This window comes from Bubalus kerabau, chromosome 11, assembly GCF_029407905.1.
Source record: "Bubalus kerabau isolate K-KA32 ecotype Philippines breed swamp buffalo chromosome 11, PCC_UOA_SB_1v2, whole genome shotgun sequence".
In the NCBI taxonomy this organism is placed as follows: domain Eukaryota; kingdom Metazoa; phylum Chordata; class Mammalia; order Artiodactyla; family Bovidae; genus Bubalus; species Bubalus kerabau.
The window spans coordinates 109070446-109089430 of NC_073634.1; the positions used below are offsets into that span (position 1 = coordinate 109070446).

At 46.2% G+C, this 18985-nt stretch overlaps 1 pseudogene; it reads right to left on the minus strand.

The window, feature by feature from the left end:
- Positions 1-259: 259 nt before the first annotated feature.
- On the minus strand, positions 260-10695 carry LOC129623891 (frizzled-3-like; annotated as a pseudogene).
- Positions 10696-18985: the final 8290 nt, after the last annotated feature.

Genomic DNA, 18985 nt, shown 5'->3' on the forward strand with positions numbered 1-18985 from the left:
ATGGCCTCCTGGGCCCAGGGGCTCCCCGAGAGGAAAAGGGCTGGGTGGGTGCCCCACCCAATGAGCTGATCCAGGGGAGCCCCCTGAATGCTCCAGAAGGGGCCTCAGGGTGACCCAAGTAGGTGGTGGGCCCACATGGGAGGTCCTGCCCACCCCAGCACCCCACCACCCCGCCAGCTCCAGGGTGCGGAACTCCCTGGAGGCCTCTAATAGGGCTCCCTCCCTGGTCCCCAGTGCATCCCAGGCCTGGGGCTGGGCCTCATGCCTGCCATCCCAGCTCCTGCCATCCTGGCTCCTCCCCAGCCCCAGGCCCTCCAGGCTCCAGCGTCAGGAGCAGGGGCAGGACTGCAGGAACCTTGGTGGCTCCTAGGGGAGGGGGCCGGTGAGCACTGAACTTTGGGGCGCCTCCTATGCTGGGTTCCCAAGGGAGCCAGTGCGGTGGTTTCAGCTGCTCCTTGATGGGCACAGGGTCAGCCTGGAGCAGCCCACTGGGAGGAAGGTGCAACCTGGGAGGTAGGGGGCCTGGAACACAACTGGGGAGCAGCAGCGACCCGAGGGGGGCCGAAGGGGGTGCTGCCAACGGGAAGGGGGCTGTGCCAGGGGCTCTGGACCCCACCTCTGCACTCAGCCTTGCCCCTGCCCTCCTGAGGCCTCAAGGCCCACAGGGGCTGATGTCTCTGATCCCCTGACAGGGCCCCTCCCTGAGGGTCCCCCAGGGTCAGAGCCCTTTCCTTCACCTGCCCTTCATGGTGGTCAGCTTCAGACGGTGAGCCGTCTGTCCAGGAGGGGATTGGGGCCCTCCCGGCAGAGGGAAGCGGTCAGCCCGTCCAGCCAGCACTCAGACCCTGGGCCCCAGCAGGAAGGGATGGGGAGGGGGCACGTCCTGCCCCGAAAGACCGCACTCCTCCCAGCTCCGGGGCTCCCGGGGACGCCCGGTCTGCAAGCTGGTTCTAAACCGGGAGCCAGACCTGCAGGCATCTAGTGGACACACCCAGAAGAGCGGGCTCCAGGTGACGGTGCTGTGGCCGCCATGCTTGCTCTTTAATTTTCTGTCATTGGGTCTCTACTTCCCCAGAGGCTTTTAACCATTTCAGGAAGAGGAGTTTGCTATTGCAGACACCTGCTTGCTCAGCAGGTAGTGATCACAGGCATGTGTTTATCCAAAACCACTGTGGCCGATGTGTTAAGTGACCGTGGCTGAGCTGAGACTGCCTTGGAGTCGGCTAACTCTCCTAGCGTCCAGGAGGGTTTCCTGATCATACGTTTGCTGGTGCTCACTCCTGTCCATGAGAGGAAGGATCTCCCTACAGAGGGAAACCGAAAGGGAAGTCGCTCAGTCATGTCTGACTCTTTGCGGCCCCGTGGACTGTAGCCTACTAGGCTCCTCCATCCATGGGGTTTCCCAGGCAAGAGCACTGGAGTGGGTTGCCATTTCCTTCTCCAGGGGATCTTCCTGATCCAGGGATCAAACCTGGGTCTCCCACATTGCAGGCAGACACTTAACCGTCTGACAGAGAGAAAGATGTACAGCAAAGTGGATCAGTAACACACACACATATGTTCACTGGTGCTCACTCCCGTCCATGGGAGGAAGGGTCTTCCTACAGGGGCAAAGCCAGAATCTCTTAGTTTAGTTCAGTTGCTCAGTCGTGTCCGACTCTTTGCAGCCCCATGAACCGCAGCACGCTAGGCATCCCTGTCCATCACCAACTCCCGGAGATTACCCAAACCCATGTCCATTGAGTCGGTGATGCCATCCAACCATCTCATCCTCTGTCGTCCCCTTCTCCTCCTGCCCTCAATCTTTCCCAGCATCAGGGTCTTTTCCAATGAGTCAGCTCTTTGCATCAGGTGGCCAAAGTATTGGAGTTTCAGCTTCAACATCAGTCCTTCCAATGAACATCAAGGACTGATCTCCTTTAGGATGGACTGCTTGGATCTCCTCGCAGTCCTTGGGCCTCCTGCGAATTCCTGCTTAAGGCAGTTACAGAGGTTTAATGGGATGGATCCACGTGAGGCTACTGTTCAGTTATGCAGGGAGAACACAACAGTGAACACAGCAGGGCACACCATCCTGTTTTCCAGCCATCAAGACGAGAGGCTGCCCACGCATAATGGCTCTCCCCCGAACTTCCACATAAGAAGTGCATGCAGGGAGTGTGCATACACAAAGCTTCAACCAGTAGGATGGAACCTGGGATTCCTTCGCCAGTCAGAGGCACTGACATCACTTCACCGAGGCTCAGAGATGTGATTACACACCAGAAAGCTACTTAGATATGCCCGTGTGTCAGCAAGTCTACAGGTGACTCAACTTGCGTGGGCAGCCCCATAGAACTCTCCACGCAGGTATCAGAAGCTCTTGTTTTCCCATCCCAGAGTCAGGTCGCACTGAAGAAGGAATGCGTTTAGGTGGGCTCAACTCCCTACTCAATCAGAATACGTTTAGGCGGGCTCGGCTTCCTAGCTGTGTCATGTGGGCCCGAGGAGCAGTCTGGACAGACAGCAGCATCTGGAGCCCCAGTGAAATTATCTAGAGAGTGAACCAAAGGGTCCTCGCTTCGTTGGGTGGGCTGAGGCTTCCAATGGCAAATCGGGCAATCAGAGAGGTGGCCCCCTTCTCCAGAAAGGAAAGTGTTAGTCACTCAGTCATGTCCAGCTCTTTGTGACTCCATGGACTGTAGCCCACCAGGCTCCTCTGTCCATGGGATTATCCAGGCAAGAATACTGGAGTGAGTAGCCATTCCCTTCTCCGGGGGATCTTCCCAACCCAGGGATCGAACTCAGGTCTCCCGCATTGCAGACGGATTCTTTACCGTCTGAGCCACCAGGGAAGCCCCCTTTCTCCGGGGATTGGGAAGTACGAAGGAGGGAGTTGTCCTTCCGAGAAGGGAAGTTGGTGGGGGTGGGGGACGAGGTGAGGGGTTGCACAAGGTGAGGTGTTGAAATGAAGGTACACAGGCTGGGTCCGGACATTGTGGGGAAGCTGGTGTCCCCCTGCTTCAGATCCTGATGGGTGTTTATCCTCAGGTCTGCAGACGGCGTGCAGGTCCAGCTGGGATTTGGTGCTTCCTTTAGACGTGACACTGGACCTGGAGCCTCCTCCCTGGAGTTGGGTGGCACAATGGCTAGTCACCAGGCCCTGGCAGTGCCCTTCAGGCGAGGCTGGAGGAGGTCCTTCTAGGGGTGCCTTTTCCAGGACCTCCAGCCTCTGGGGCATGGTGTGGGGGTCTTGGTCTTCCGAGAGGGCACAGCAAAAGGGGTGCTCTGCCAGAGCCCAGTGATTTTTATTCTTTGAGTTTTTTAAAAAGTCAATTGATGTGTAATTGATTTACAACGATATGTTAGTTTCAGGGGTACAGCAAAGTGCAGTTCTCTGTGCTAGAGCAGGTCCTTGTTGGCGATCTATTTTCTGTACAGTCGTGTGTATGTTAATTCCAACTGGTTACCTTCTTAAACTTTTTATCTTTTTGCTGCACCACACGGCACGTGGGGTCTTAGTGCCCCAGCAAGAGGTCGAACCCAGGCCCTTGACAGTGAGAACGGGGAGTTCCAACCACCGGACGACCAGGGAATCCCCTGCTGGCTATTCTCAATAGCCGCAGTGCAGAAACGCTTCTCCCTTTCTCAGCTGTGGATCAGAGAGGCAGAGCCACGTGCGCTGGGTGTTCTGTTCCGGGGAGAACAGACCCCATCAAACCTGTGCAAATAGGTCCACTGTCATGAAAAGCTAATATTCAATAAGAGTTTCAGAGCTCTTGAGGGACCAGGTAGGGAGAAAAATGTAAATGTCAACCTTTGATGCAAAGAAACACTTTACCAAAGCATAAGGTATAGACTGCTTAGGGCTTCCCAGGCAGCACTCGTGTGAAGAACCCGCCTGCCAAATGCAGAAGACGCAGGAGACTCGGATGCAATCCCTGGGTCGGGAAGAACCCCAGGAGGAGGGCACGGCAATCCACTCCAGGCTTCTTGCCTAGAGAGTCCCATGGACAGACGAACTGGATGGGCTACAGTCCGTGGGGTCGCAAAGAGTGGGGCACGACCGAGCGACTGAGCACGCGTGCTCATGCAGACAGCTTAAAGGAGAGGGGAAAGGGGTACATGGTGTCTGGAAAACAAAACATAAAGGCAGTTGGTTTTCCGTGAGGCTTTTACAAACGCTTACGCAGTTCAGTCATATGAATTCAGTTCAGTTCATTTCAGTCGCTCAGTCATGTCTGACTCTTTGCAACCCCAGGGACTGCAACACACCAGGCCTCCCTGTCCATCACCAACTCCCGGAGTTCACTCAGACTCACGTCCATTGAGTCAGTGATGCCATCCAACCATCTCATCCTCTGTCATCCCCTTCTCCTCCCACCTTCAATCTTTCCCAGTATCACGGTCTTTTCAAATGTTAGCTCTTCGAACCAGATAGCCAAAGTATTGGAGTTTCCGCTTCAGCATCAGTCCTTCCAGTGAACACTCACGACTGATTACCTTTAGGATGCACAGGTTGGATCTCCCTGCTGTCCAAGGGACTCTCAAGAGCCTTCTCCAACACCACAATTCAAAAGCATCGATTTTTCGGTGCTCACCTTTCTTTATAGTCCAACTCTCACATCCATACATGACCACTGGAAAAACCATAGCCTTGACTAGACAGACCTTTGTTGGCAAAGGAATGTCTCTGCTTTTTAATATGCAGTCTAGGTTGGTCATAACTTGCCTTCCAAGAGGTAAGCATCTTTTAATTTCATGGCTGCAGTCACCATATGCACTGATTTTGGAGCCCTCCAAAATCAAGTCTGCCACTGTTTCCACTGTTTTCCCATCTATTTGCCGTGAAGTGATGGGACCAGATGCCATGATCTTAGTTTTCCGAATGCTGAGCTTTAAGCCAACTTTTTCACTCTCTTCTTTTACTTTCATCAAGAGGCTCTTTAGTTCTTCTTCAATTTCTGCCATAAGTGTGGTGTCATCTGCATATCTGAGGTTATTAATATTTCTCCTAGCAATCTTGATTCCAGCTTGTGCTTTATCCAGCCTGGCATTTCTCGTGATGTACTCTGCATATAAGTTAAATAATCAGGGTGACAATATACAGCCTTGACGTACTTCTTTCCTCATTTGGAACCAGTCTGTTGTTCCATGTCCAGTTCTAACTGTTGCTTCTTGACCTGCATACAGATTTCTCAGGAGGCAGGTCGGGTGGTCTGGTATTTCCATCTCTTTCAGAATTTTCCACAGTTTATTGTGATCCACACAGTCAAAGGCTTTGGCATAGTCAATAAAGCAGAAATAAATATTTTTCTGGAACTCTCTTGCTTTTTTGATGATCCAGCGGATGTTGGCAATTTGATCTCTGGCTCCTCTGCCATTTCTAAATCCAGCTTGAACATCTGGAAGTTCACAGTTCACGTACTCTTGAAGCCTGGCTTGGAGAATTTTGAGCATTACTTTGCTAGTGTGTGAGATGAGTGCAATTGTGTGGTAGTTTGAGCATTCTTTGGCATTGCCTTTCTTTGGGATTGGAATGAATACTGACTGACCTTTCCCAGTCCTGTGGCCACTGCTGAGTTTTCCAAGTTTGCTGGCATATTGAGTGCAGCACTTTCACAGCATCATCTTTCAGGATTTGAAATAGCTCAACTGGAATTCCATCACCTCCACTAGCTTTGTTCAAAGTGGTGCTTCCTAAGGCCCACTTGATGTTGCATTCCAGGATGTCTGGCTCTAGTTTAGGGTGAGTGATCACACCATCGTGGTTATCTGGGTCATGAAGATCTTTTTTGTATGGTTCTTCTGTGTATTCTTGGCACCTCTTCTTATTATCTTCTGCTTCTGTTAGGCCCCTACCATTTCTGTCCTTTTTTGTGCTCATCTTTGCATGAAATGTTCCCTTGGTATCTCTGATTTTCTTGAAGCTATCTCTGGTCTTTCCCATTCTGTTGTTTTCCTCTATTTCTTTGCACTGATCACTGAGGAAGGCTTTCTTTTTTTTCTTTTTTCTCTTGGTAAGAAGTGCATTTATTCAGATACAGAGAGAAGCACACTCCACAGACAGAGTGTGGGCCATCGCAGAGGGTGAATGCGGTGGCCTGAGGAAGACGTTCTTATCTCTCTTTCCATAGTTCTTCAGGCAGTCTGTCTATCACATCTAATCCCTTGAATCTATTTGTCATTTCCACTGTATAATCGTAAGTGATTTGATTTAGGTCATATCTGAATGGTCTAGTGATTTTCCCTACTTTCTTCAATTTAAGTCTGAAGTTGGCAATAAGGAGTTCATGATCTGAGCCACAGTCAGCTCCCAGTCTTGTTTTTGCTGACTGTATAGAGCTTCTCCATCTTTGGCTGCAAAGAATGTAATCAATCTGATTTCAGTATTGACCATCTGGTGATGTCCATCAGGACGTTTGGAATCCTGCATTTTAATGGCACCCCTTAAGGTGGACTAACTTAAAACAAAATTCCCCTTTACAAACATAATGCATGACTTAGCAAGATTTCAACAAATAGTAACAGAAAGCAAGTTTTCTCCTAGGAGTTTTGGAGTATATTTCTATATTATAAAAAATCGAGGGCATTTGCTATTTTAATGTTTCTTTCTAGTTATTTATTTGCTCCATAGTTAGGGGTTTAGCAGTAGGATCCTAAGAAGATCGATTTTAAAGGGGCAGGTTTCCACAGCGGACGGGAGAGGACAAAACTAAGGTGGTGGAGTCAGATGCAAAGGGGTGGAGTCAGACGCAAAGGGGGTGGAGTCTGAGACAAAGGGGGTGGAGTCTGAGACAAAGGGGGTGGAGTCTGAGACAAAGGGGGTGGAGTCTGAGACAAAGGGGGTGGAGTCTGAGAAGAAGGAAGTGGAGAAGACACAAGAGGGCGCCAGAGACAAACCCGCTGGGGGAAGGGATCTCAAGGAGCCTGAGGCTTCAGAAACTTCATCCTTGGTGAGGACTTGGCTGTCTTCTGGGGAGTGCGGCAGTGACATTATTTGGGGGATGAGCTAACTGGAATCCAGTGATTTGTTTTATTCCTTTTGGAATCTGGTCTAGGACTCCAGCAACTTTCTTGGGCTTCCAGAACTTAGGGAAAAGGGATCCTGGGCATCCGAACTCTCTGAGGGCCGCCCTCCCTCAGGGGCTCCGGCAGGTCCATGTTTAAAAGCTTGGACCCTGACAGGCTCTCCCCCCGCAACATGTTCATTTTTTATAAAGTGGGCCAAACAAACTAAAAGTAATCTGGAATTAAGATGGCCATTGCAGGGAACTTTCAGATCAGATCAGATCAGATCAGTCACTCAGTCGTGTCCGACTATTCGCGACCCCATGAATCGCAGCACGCCGGGCCTCCCTGTCCATCACCAACTCCCGGAGTTCACTCAGACTCATGTCCATCGAGTCAGTGATGCCATCCAGCCATCTCATCCTCTGTCGTCTCCTTCTCCTCCTGCCCCCAATCCCTCCCAGCATCAGAGTCTTTTCCAATGAATCAACTGTTCGCATGAGGTGGCCAAAGTACTGCAGTTTCAGCTTTAGCATCATTCCTTCCAAAGAAGTCCCAGGGCTGATCTCCTTCAGAATGGACTGGCTGGATCTCCTTGCAGTCCAAGGGACTCTCAAGAGTCTTCTCCAACACCACAGTTCAAAAGCATCAATTCTTCGGCGCTCAGCCTTCTTCACAGTCCAACTCTCACATCCATACATGACCACAGGAAAAACCATAGCCTTGACTAGATGAACCTTTTTTGGCAAAGTAATGTCTCTGCTTTTGAATATGCTATCTAGGTTGGTCATAACCTTCCTTCCAAGGAGTAAGCGTCTTTTAATTTCATGGCTGCAGTCACCATCTGTAGTGATTTTGGAGCCCAGAAAAATAAAGTCTGACACTGTTTCCACTCTTTCCCCATCTATTTCCCATGAAGTGATGGGACTGGATGCCATGATCTTCGTTTTCTGAATGTTGAGCTTTAAGCCAACTTTTTCACTCTCCACTTTCACTTTCATCAAGAGGCTTTTTAGTTTCTCTTCACTTTCTGCCATAAGGGTGGTGTCATCTGTATATCTGAGGTTATTGATATTTCTCCCGGCAATCCTGATTCCAGCTTGTGTTTCTTCCAGTCCAGCATTTCTCATGATGTACTCTGCATATAAGTTAAATAAACAGGGTGATAATATACAGCCTTGACGAACTCCTTTCCCTATTTGGAACCAGTCTGTTGTTCCATGTCCAGTTCTAACTGTTGCTTCCTGACCTGCATACACATTTCTCAAGAGGCAGATCAGGTGGTCTGGTATTCCCATCTCTTTCAGAATTTTCCACAGTTTATTGTGATCCACACAGTCAAAGGCTTTGGCATAGTCAATAAAGCAGAAATAGATGTTTTTCTGGAACTCTCTTGCTTTTTCCATGATCCAGCAGATGTTGGCAATTTGATCTCTGGTTCCTCTGCCTTTTCTAAAACCAGCTTGAACATCAGGAAGTTCATGGTTCACATATTGCTGAAGCCTGGCTTGGAGAATTTTGAGTCTTCCAAATTCATTTTTCTTAAGATTCAATTGGAGCACTGTGGTTCTAAAATTAAACAAAAGGAATGGGATATTCATTTTCATTGGTACCTGGAAAGTTCCAAATGTGCGCAAAAGTCTTAATTGCTTGTTTGCAAGATAACATTTCTAAACTGCCAAAAATGTTATCTTGCAAACAAGCAATTAAGACTTTTGCGCACATTTGGAACTTTCCAGGTACCAATGAAAATGAATATCCCATTCCTTTTGTTTAATTTTAGAACCACAGTGCTCCAATTGAATCTTAATAAAAATGAGTTTGGGAAGACCTAAAGTTCCCTGCAATGGCCATCTTAATTCCAGATTACTTTTAGTTTGTTTGGCCCACTTTATAAAAAATGAACATGTTGCGGGGGGGAGAGCCTGTCAGGGTCCAAGCTTTTAAACATGGACCTGCCGGAGCCCCTGAGGGAGGGCCGCCCTCAGAGAGTTCGGATGCCCAGGATCCCTTTTCCCTAAGTTCTGGAAGCCCAAGAAAGTTGCTGGAGTCCTAGACCAGATTCCAAAAGGAATAAAACAAATCACTGGATTCCAGTTAGCTCATCCCCCAAATAATGTCACTGCCGCACTCCCCAGAAGACAGCCAAGTCCTCACCAAGGATGAAGCCTTGACCCAGAAAGGATGAAGCCTCCACGTAAAGAGGATAAAGCCGTTCCAGAGCCCGAACAAGTCAGAGAGCTCAAGACGCAGAAAGAATGGAGTGTGGAGTCCAAGATGAGACCCAGGGAAGTGATGAGCATGAGGGGCTCGCTCAGTTCCAGGGTCCATAGTCTCTTGGGGCTCACCTCCTTAAGATCCCACTTCTTCTTCTTCTTTTTTTTTTATTGTCACCTTCAATTTTATTCATCGCTAAAAGGATGATGGCCAGCGTTCCAGGGATGCCCCACGCACTGGCACGGAACAGCAAGGCTTTCTTCTCAGTAGCTTCACTGCCCCGCTCTGGCACAGCTGCCAAGAACCACGTGATGGTAAGAATCACCCACCAAACGCTGCCAGCCATAGTAAGAAAAATGGAGTATCATAAAAAGCATGATACAGGCTTTGTCATGAGATCCTTGGGTCACTGTGGAAGCCTTATACTGTGCAGGGCTGGATGCATTGCAGGCGACTCGGTCCTCAAGCAAAAACCCAATAAAGAAAATTAATGACACCATCATGTAGCAGACAGCATAAATTATAATGGGTCTTTCAGGATACCAGAATCTTATCACATCAATCAAAAAAGTTAAAAAAGTAAACAACGTGGCAGAGAGGCAAATGACAGAAATCAGTCCTATGAAATACCGAGCAAATGAAAGCTCTTCTCTCCTAAAGTACATATTTGGACAAGGAGGTGAACAATCACGCATGTGCAAAAAGGAACAGCCAAGATCAGGATCAATTTTCAACTCTCAGGGACACCAAAAACCATAGTCTCTCGCACTGCCACTGAGGCTCCTTAGGTAGGATCGCCAGCTAAATTCAGGTCCACCAGCCGAGGATACGGCTCAGCACAATCTGGGAACCTCCGCTGCTAAAACTGCCGTCTGTTGGTCATGATGATTCAGAAGACTGGGCGTGAAGGCAGGGTTATAAGGCAAATCCTGGCACATCCTCAAGGTGATAGGCTCAAAGAAAACAAACTGTGCCCACCTATATGGCCCACAAACATAGTCAAGGGCCACAGATAGAAGACGATCCAACTCATAGCCACGCTTTCTCGATTGAATGGGATTCAGATGATCAGGCCTACTCAATATGTATTTTGGATCTTTGTATACCTGCAGGTCTCAGCTTGAAAGTACTTCTTCTATCTTACTGTTAAGTTCTTCAAACAGAATTACTCTTTGCACCATCAGAGGTTTGTTAGCTTGGTCTCACAAAAGGCCTTTGTTTTTGGTTCACAGTATGGGAAAATGACATCATCTTGCCTCTTCTTTTCATTTTCTTACATCGGGTACCATGTGGCCAACGTGTCAAGTTGATCAACCACATTCCCAAACAACAGATTCCAGCTTAGGAGAAGAGCTATTTCTTCCTTTGACTGAAATATCTCACACCTTGGGGCCGGGCTCCTGGGGGCTGCGTGCCGGCCAGGGGCGGCCACAGGTCCCTCAGGTAAACGGAGCCTACGAGGACCCCAGATCCCACTTCTGACACCATATAGATCAACCTTGATAAGTGATAGCCAGTTATTTTACCAGCAAAGCAAGTTTATTTGAAAATAGCAGAGGAGTTGCAATTCAGGGTATTAGAAGTATGATATACCAAAGGCAAATCCAGAGAACAAGATGGGGAACTTGATGTTATGGGGAACAGGGCAGGTTGGCAGGGGCCATGACAACCAAAGAGCCCATCTGGAGGAGAGGCAGAGCAACTTCCCTGACCAGGGACAAAACCTGTGCCCTCTGCATTACAGAGCCTTAACAGAGTACAGAGTACAGAGCCTTAACTGCTGTACCTTCAGGGAAGTGTTTGTCAGATTCTTTGAAAAGCCTTTTAGGATTTGATCAGAATTGCATTGACTCTATAGGTCAATTTGGGGAATAACGACCCCTTTACACTATTTTGCACTTATTAAGGCCTGATTGAATGTCTTTCAGTAGAGTCTGTAATTTGCTGAAGACAGGTCTTGCTCATTTTTGTTTGACTTATTCTCAGAAACAATACATTTTTGGTTGGTATTGTTGTGTAATACAACATACATCAAGAAATGTCTATAAAACAAAATATATGTCTAATGGGAAGTCCAGTGGTTAGGACACAGTGCTTTGACTGCCATGGCCCAGGTTCAGTCATTGGTGGGGAAGCTAAGATCCTGCAAAACCATACAGTGCGGCCAAAAATAAAATAAAATAAAGCTTTACTGTAAAGCAAACACTCCTGTGCTCACCATCCAGGCCAAGAAATAGGACACAGTCAGTCTCTTGGACCTGCTGGCCTCCCCTCTACTCACTGACTCCCCCATGCCTGCCCCACGCCCTCTCCCCACCCTGCTGTATGACACCCAACTCTCAGGATAATTACCATCTCGTTTTCTTCATACTTTAGCCACCTAAATTTATAGCCTTAATCAGTCTGGTTGAGCTTCTATTTTATGTTGTAGTTTTCTTGTCTGTTTATTTTAAAAAAAAACAGTTTGAATGAGGTATCATTTCCATGCCACAAAATTTACCCATTTTAAGTGGACAATTAATTGATTTTTAAAAATAAAATGGGCGAGACTAGAAATCTCTTCAAGAAAATTAGAGATACCAAGGGAATATTTCATGCCACGATGGGTACAATAAAGGACAGAAATGGTATGGACCTAACAGAAGCAGAAGATGTTAAAGAAGTGGTGGCAAGAATACATGGAAAAACTATACAAAACAGATCTTCATGACCCTGATAACCACAATGGTGTGATCACTCACCTAGAGCCAGACATCTTGGAGTGTGAAATCAAGTGGGCCTTAGGAAGCATCACTACAAACAAAGTTAGTGGAGGTGATGGAATTCCAGTTGAGCTATTTCAAATTATAAAAGATGATACTCTTAAAATGTTGCATTCAGTATGCCAGCAAATTTGGAAAACTCAGCAGTGGCCACAGGACTGGAAAAGGTCAGTATTCATTCCAATCCCAAAGAAAGGCAATGCCAAAGAATGCTCAAAGTACTGCACAATTGCACTCATCTCACACGCTAGTAAAGTAATGCTCAAAATTCTCCAAGCCAGGCTTCAAAAGTACATGAACTAAGAACTTCCAGGTATTCAAGCTGGATTTAGAAAAGGCAGAGGAACCAGAGATCAAATTGCCAACATCCACTGGATCATCAAAAAAGCAAGAGAGTTCCAGAAAAGCATCTATTTCTGCTTCATTGGCTATGCTAAAACCTTTGACTGTGTGGATCACAATAAACTGTGGAAAATTCTGAAAGAGATGGGAATACCAGACCACCTGACCTGCCTCTTGAGAAACCTGTATGCAGGTCAGGAAGCAACAGTTAGAACTGGACATGGAACAACAGACTGGTTCCAAATAGGAAAAGGAGTACGTCAAGGCTGTATATTGTCACCCTGCTCATTTAACTTATATGCAGAGTACATCATGAGAAACGCTGGGCTGGATGAAGCACAAGCTGGAATCAAGATTGCCAGGAGAAATATCAATAACCTCAGATATGCAGATGACACCCCCCTTATTGGAGAAAGTGAAGAAGAACTAAATAGCCTCTTGATGAAGGTGAAATAGGAGAGTGAAAAAGCTGGCTTAAAGCTCAACATTCAAAAAACGAAGATCATGGCATCCAGGCCCATTTTCATGGAAAACAGATGGGGAAGCAATGGAAACAGTGATAGATTTTATTATCTTGGTCTCCAAAATCAGTGCATATGGTGACTGCAGCCATGAAATTAAAAGAAGGTTACTCCTTGGAAGAAAAATTATGACTAACCTAGACAGCATATTAAAAAGCAGAGACATTACTTTGCCAACAAAGGGCCATCTAGTCAAAGCTGTGGTTTTTCCAGTAGTCATGTATGGATGTGAGAGTTGGACTGTGAAGAAAGCTGAGCACCGAAGAATTGATGCTTTCAAACTGTGGTGTTGGAGAAGACTCTTGAGAGTCCCTTGGACTGCAAGGAGATCCAGCCAGTCCATCCTAAAGGAGATCAATCCTGAATATTCATTGGAAGGACTGATGCTGAAGCTGAAGCTGCAATACTTTGGCCACCTGATTCGAAGAACTGACTCATAGAACAGATCCTGATGCTGGGAAAGATGGAAGGTAGGAGGAGAAGGGGACGGCAGAGGATGAGATAAGGCTGGTTGGCAGCACCACCGTGATGGGCCTGAGTTTGCGCTCCGGGCGATGGTGGGGGCAGGCAGGCCTGGCTGCAGTCTGTGGCGTCAAAGAGTCAGACACGACTTAACAACTGAACAGCAAGGATTGATTTTTAGTAAGTTTGCAGAATTGTGCAAATATCACCACAATTCAGGTTTAGAATGTTTTCATCATCCAGAAAGCCATCCTGCTCATTTTCCACGAGTCCCTGTTTCCACCTGTTTCTCTGAAAACCACTAATCCTCTTTCTGTCCCCACAGGTGGCCCTTTTGAAAATGCATTTCATGCAAATGGAATCTTCTGTGGTTTTGTGTCTGATTTCTTTCACTTAGCATGTTTTTGAGGTTCACCCGTGCCCTAGGACATATTGGCAGATGGTGTCTTTCTTTCTATTGCTAAATAGGATTCCATTAAATGGATCAAAGGCACTTCCTTTACTCACTCACCAGTTAATGGACATTGGCACTGTTTCCATTTTTTGGCTTCTATGCATAAATGGTGCAAGGAACATTAGCCAAAAATTTCTTTGTGTGGACCTGTGTTTTTATTTATCTTGAACCAATATCAAGGAGTGGGACTGCTGAGTCATATACATTTTTGTGTGTGTAATTTTGAAAGAAGCTTCCTATCTGCTTTCCAAAGTGACTGCCGTTCTTCATCCCACCAGCAGTGTGTGAGGTGACGGTTTCTGAGTCCTTGCCAAAGCTTGTTACTGGCAGTCTTTTTTGTCGCGCTGACACGAGTGTGTGGTTTCAATTTGCGTCCCCCACAGCTAATGCCGCTGAGCATTTTCCACGTGCTTACCAGCCATTCCTATCATCTGAGTTGTTTGCCTCATTATTGAGTTGCAAGGGGTCTTTATATAGTTTAGCTGTAAGTCTCTTTACCAGCTACATAATTTGTAAATATGTTCTCTCGGTTTTTTAAAATAATTTTAAAATGTTTTGTTTTTTAGATTTCTCTTGAAATATAGATGATTTACAATGTTCTGCTAGTTTCAGACAGACAGCAAAGTGGTTCAGTGTGTGTACGTTCTTTTTAAAATTCTCTCCCATTGAAGGTTATTACAAGATACTGGGTAGTGCCCTTAAAAATGTCTTTTGGAGTACAGACGTTTTTAATTTTTATAAAGTGATATTTATTAATTTGTTTCTATGCTGGATCAAGCCTTTGATGTTGTAGCTAAGTCGTTGCTTAATCCAGGATCGTAAAGATTCGCTATGTTTTATTCCATGTGGCTTTATGGTTTTAGCTCTTACATTTAGGTCTGTGAATAACTTCTGTACTAATTTTTGTATATACTGTAAGGTGAGTAATCCAAGTCTATGCCCTGGCCACCAATGCTGAAGAAGCTGAAGTTGAATGGTTCTATGAAGACCTACAAGATCTTCTAGAACTAACACTCCAGAAAGATGTCCTTTTCATTATAGGGGACTGGAATGCAAAAGTAGAAAGTCAAGAGATACTGAGAGTAACAGGCAAATTTGACCTTGGAGTAAAGAATGAAGCAGGGCAAAAGCTAATAGAGTTTTGCCAAGAGAATACACTGGTCACAGCAAACATCCTCTCTGAACAGCACAAGAGATGAGTCTACACATGGACATCACCAGATGGCCAACACTGAAATCAGATTGATTATGTTCTTTGCAGCCAAAGATGGAGAAGCTCTGCTAAGTCGCTTCAGTCGTGTCCGACTCTGTACGATCCCATAGACGGCAGCCCACCAGGCTCCCCCGTCCCTGGGATTCTCCAGGCAAGAACACTGGAGTGGGTTGCCATTTCCTTCTCCAATGCATGAAAGTGAAAAGTGAAAGTGAAGTCTCTCAGTCATGTCCGACTCTTAGCGACCCCATGGACTGCAGCCTACCAGGCTCCTCCATCCATGGGATTCTCCAGGCAAGAGTGCTGGAGTGGGGTGCCATTGCCTTCTCCGGAGAAGCTCTATACAGTCAGCAAAAACAAGACCAGGAGCTGACTGTGGCTCAGATCATGAACTCCTTATCGCCAAATTCAGATTTAAATTGAAGAAAGTAGGGAAAATCACTAGGCCATTCAGATATGACCTAAATCAAATCCCTTACTATTGTACAGTGGAAGTGAGAAACAGATTCAAGGGCTTAGATCTGACAGACAGAGTGCCTGATGAACTATGGATGGAGTTTAGTGATGTACAGGAGGCAAGGATCAAGACCATTCTCAAGAAAAGAAATGCAAAAAGGCCAAATGGTTGAGGCCTTTACAAATAGCTGAGAAAAGAAGAGAAGCAAAAAGCAAAGGAGTAAAGGAAAGACAAACCCATCTGAATGCAGAGTTCCAAAGAATAGCAAGGAGAGATAAGAAAGCCTTCCTCAGCGATCAATGCAAAGAAATAGAGGAAAACAACAGAATGGGAAAGACTATAGATCTCTTCAAGAAAATTAGAGATACCAAGGGAACATTTCATGCAAAGATGGGTACAATAAAGGACAGAAATGGTATGGACCTAACAGAAGCAAAAGATATTAAGAAGCAGTGGCAAGAATACACAGAAGAACTGTACAAAAAAGATCTTCATGACCCAGATAATCACGATGGTGTGATCACTCACCTAGAGCCAGACATCCTGGAATGTGAAGTCAAGTGGGCCTTAGAAAGCATCACTACAAACAAAGCTAGTGGAGGTGATGGAATTCCAGTTGAGCTATTTCAAATCCTGAAAGATGATGCTGTGAAAGTGCTGCACTCAATATGCCAGCAAATTTGGAAAACTCAGCAGTGGCCACAGGACTGGAAAAGGTCAGTTTTCATTCCAATCCCAAAGAAAGGCAATGCCAAAGAATGCTCAAACTACCGCACAATTGCACTCATCTCACACGCTAGCAAAGTAATGGTCAAAATTCTCCAAGTCAGGTTTCAAGAGTATGTGAACCATGAACTTCCAGATGTTCAAGCTGGATTTAGAAAAGGCAGAGGAACCAGAGATCAAATTTCCAACATCCGCTGGATCATCAAAAAAGCAAGAGAGTTTCAGAAAATCATCTACTTCTGCTTTATTGACTACGCTAAGGCCTTTGACTGTGTGGATCACAACAAATTGTGGAAAAATTTTCAGGAGATGGGAATACCAGACCACTTGACCTGCCTTTTGAGAAATCTGTATGCAGGTCAGGAAGCAACAGTTAGAACTGGACATGGAACAACAGACTGGTTCCAAATAGGGAAAGGAGTATGTCAAGGCTGTATATTGTCACCCTGCTCATTTAACTTATATGCAGAGTACATCACGAGAAATGCTGGGCTGGATGAAGCACAAGCTGGAATCAAGATTGCCAGGAGAAATATCAATAACCTCAGATATACAGATGGCACCACCCTCATGGCAGAAAATGAAGAAGAACTAAAGAGCCTCTTGATGAAAATGAAAGAGGACAGTGAAAAAGTTGGCTTAAAACCCAACATTCAAAAAACTAAGATCATGGCATCCGGTCCCATTACTTCATGGCAAACAGATGGGGAAACAGTGACAGACTTTATTTTTTGGGCTCCAAAATCACTGCAGATGTTGATTGCAGCCATGAAATTAAGAAACGCTTACTCCTTGGAAGAAAAGCTATGACCAACCTAGACAGCTTACTAAAAAGCAGAGACATTACTTTTCCAACAAAGGTCTGTCTAGTCAAAGCTATGGTTTTTCCAGTGGTCATGTATAGATGTGAGAGTTGAACCATAAAGAAAGCTGAGCACTGAAGAATTGATGCTTTTGAACTGTGGTGTTGGAGAAGACTCTTGAGATTCCCTTGGACTTCGAGATCCAACCAGTCCATCCTAAAGGAAATCAATCCTGAATATTCATTGGAAGGACTGATGCTGAAGCTGAAACTCCAATACTTTGGCCACTGATGCGAAGAATCAGTGATGCGAAGAACTGACTCATTTGAAAAGACCCTGATGCTGGGAAAGATTGAGGGCAGGATGAGAAGGGGACAACAGAGGATGAAATGGTTGGATGGCATCACTGATTTGATGGACATGAGTTTGAGCAAGCTCTGGGAGTTGGTGATGGACCGGGTGGCCTGGCACACTGAAGTCCGTGGAGTCGCAAAGAGTCAGACACGACTGAGCGACTGAACTGAACTGAACTGTGAGGTGAGAGTCTAAATTAATGTTTTTGCCTGTTGATATCCAACTTTCCCAGCACCGTTCTCTGAAAAGACTGTGCTTTCTTCATTGATTTCTTTTGACACCTGTGTCACTTAGGGTTCAACCAGAGAAAAAGAATCAGTGGGGGATATGCATTAAGGTATTTGTTTCTAGGAATCGGCTACAAGATGGCTAACTAGACAAGTTAAAAAAACTTAGAGCAGGTGTTGGAAATGGCAGGCTGAACCTCTGGCATGAGTTATCCATGGATAGAATTTCTTATTTTTCAGAGAAGCCTCAGCTGTTCTCTTAGGGGCTTTTAAAGAACTGAATTGGACCCCTTCCAACCCACTCCAGTATTCTTGCCTGGGAAGTGCTATGGACCAAGGAGCCTGGTGGGTACAGTCCATGGAGGCTGCAGGTGAGTCAGACACGACTGAGCGACTAAACAATAACAGGTCATGTAGGAGCCTTTGCTTTACCTGGAATCGAATGATTATGGACTTCATCTACAAGTTGCCTTCACAGCAACACCTAGGTTATGTTAGGTTATATTTTGATTGAATAACTGGGGGTTGTAGCCCAAGCAAGCTGACACAGTACTGTCCCTCCTGGGACACCTGGTGGTCTACTGGTTAAGACTGCACAGTCCCCCTGCAGGGCGTGGGCTGGACCCTGCTCTGGGAGGTAGGATCCAGCACAGCATGCGGTGTGGCCCCACCAAAAAAGTGAACAGAAACAACAACCAAATTGTCCTGGTACTTCCGTAAAAAATTAATTGGCTGTTAATGTACAGATTTGGTTTTGAAATTTCAGTTCTTTTCCATTGATCTGCATGTCTGAGCTTATGCCAGAAGAGCATTTGTTTGATTCTTTAAGTTTGTGGTCAGTTTTCCAATTGGGAAATGTGAGTCCTTCCACTTTGTTCTTCCTTTTCAAGATTTTTGTTGTTATTGTTCTGGGTCCTTTGCCTTTCTATATAATTTTAAGGTTGTGTGTGCTAAGTCAGTCACTTCAGTCGTGTTTGACTCTGTGCAACCGTATGGACTATAACCTGCCAGGCTCCTCTGTCCACGGGATCCTCCAGGCAAAAATACTGGAGTGGGTTGCTGTGCTCTCCTCCAGGGGATCCTCCCAACCCAGGGATCGAACCCAGGTCTCTTATGTCTCTTGCATTGGCAGCCGGGTTCTTAACCACTAGCACCACCTGGGAAGCCCAATTTTAAGGGCCAGCTTGTAAATTTCTGGTCATCCCTAGTGGCTTAGCTGGTAAAGAATCTGCCTGCAATGCAGGAGACCTGGGTTAGATCCCTGGGTTGGGAAGATCCCCTGGCCAAGGGAATGGCTATCTGCTCCAGTATTCTGGCCTGGAGAACTCCATGGACTGTATAGTCCATGGGGTTGCAAAGAGTCGGACATGCTGAGTGACTTTCACTTCGCTTGTCAATTTCTGGGGAAATTAAAAAAAGCTTCCAGGTCTTGATGGAAATCGCAATGAGTCTAGAGA